We start from the raw sequence: 1,482 nt of genomic DNA, 5'->3' as shown, positions 1-1,482 counted from the left end.
CACACCCACATTCACTGTAGCATTTTGACACTAACCAAAGGCAGAAGCAACCCAAGTGTCCATGCACAGATAGATTAATGGGTAAAGAAAATGTAGTCCATCCATGCAATGGGATATGATTCAGCCTTAAAAAGAAAGGAAATTTGGACACATGCTACAACATGGATGAACTTTGAGGACATTATGCCCAGTGAAACAAAATAGTTACAAAAGGACAGATTTGGTATGATTCCACTTATATGAAGTACCTAGAGTGGTCCAATTCGTAGTGGCAGAAAGTAGAATGATGGGTACCAGGGTCTGGGAAGGGAAATGGGGAGCTGTTGTAAGATAGGGACAGAATTTCAGTTTAGGAAGATGAAAAAGTTCTGGGGGTGGATGGTGATGGTTAAATACATTTACATCATTGTGAATGTATTTAATACTCTGAAATGCGGGCTTTAAAAACTGGATTAAAATGGTGAGAAAAGGAACTAGGACGGGGGTTGGGGGCATGGTCAAGGACTTCGGAGAAGAGGAGGGTCCCTCGCATGTCGAACTCAGTGGAGTCACAGAGTGGAGGGGCAACCCCCTGTAGCAGTGCGAGGAGCATACAGGAGCAGCCCACTGAGCCTAGTGGCCCGCCTCCAAAGGGAAACCTGTAGCCGGAAGTGGCCCCCCTCATGGGGCGGGCACAGTGGGCTGCTCCTGTCCCAAAGGCACCGGCAATTTGGTGTCCACGCACCCGCCCGCAGTCCGCTTCTCCGCCCTCGGCCTCCGCACACTCTTCCGCAGGCTGGCGAGGCAACGCCCCGGGCGGCTAGAGAGGTGTGGCCACGGGAATCTGTACCCATAGCAGCAGAAGCTGGACAGCTCAGTCTCTGTGGCGCAATCGGTTAGCGCGTTCGGCTGTTAACCGAAAGGTTGGTGGTTCGAGCCCACCCAGGGACGAGCTGTTGCTTTTCCTGGAACAGAGTTTTAACGAGGCCACGCGGAGAATTTTGATCGAATAGAAGTAAGACGCTGCCGGGTATCCAAAGACAGAGGGACTGGATCCATCTCTGCAGTGGTGGCACTTGGCACATTTGTTCTATTCCTGCAGTGCATCCAGGGGAAATTAGCACGCAGATTTAGGAAACCTACCCAGGGCTGTTCACCAACAGCAGTCATTGTAAATGATACAGAACCATTTGCCCATTGATGAGTGATTAAATGCCACCGGCTTCTCTGAAAATCTGACACCACCAAGAGGAAATATAGCTATTCAGTACTGCCTCATCTCCAGCCAAGAGGTGGTACCGAGAACCCTGATGGGAGCACAGGCACCCTAAGTAACCATTTGCTAAATTAAGGTTTGCCGCCACTTTTGTGCAACAGACATGAACCTAGGCAACGGTGTCAGTGTTTACTGCAGAATTCTACAGGACAACAAACTCAGACGAAAAGAATACGGTTTCCTGTTGAAAGGTGTGCATGGCCTATTTTCAACTCTGGTCACTCAGA

The 1,482-nt window shown here is 49.7% G+C and overlaps 1 non-coding gene across 1 annotated transcript; it reads left to right on the top strand.

The window, feature by feature from the left end:
- The first annotated feature begins 856 nt into the window (after positions 1-856).
- On the top strand, positions 857-930 carry TRNAN-GUU. The gene has a single exon. It is a non-coding gene; the product is annotated as a tRNA-Asn (tRNA).
- Positions 931-1,482: the final 552 nt, after the last annotated feature.

The sequence above is a fragment of the Phyllostomus hastatus genome, unplaced genomic scaffold, assembly GCF_019186645.2.
Source record: "Phyllostomus hastatus isolate PE091 unplaced genomic scaffold, TTU_PhHast_1.1 phas_contig_41, whole genome shotgun sequence".
Taxonomy (NCBI): domain Eukaryota; kingdom Metazoa; phylum Chordata; class Mammalia; order Chiroptera; family Phyllostomidae; genus Phyllostomus; species Phyllostomus hastatus.
This window is presented reverse-complemented; position numbering and strand designations above follow the sequence as displayed.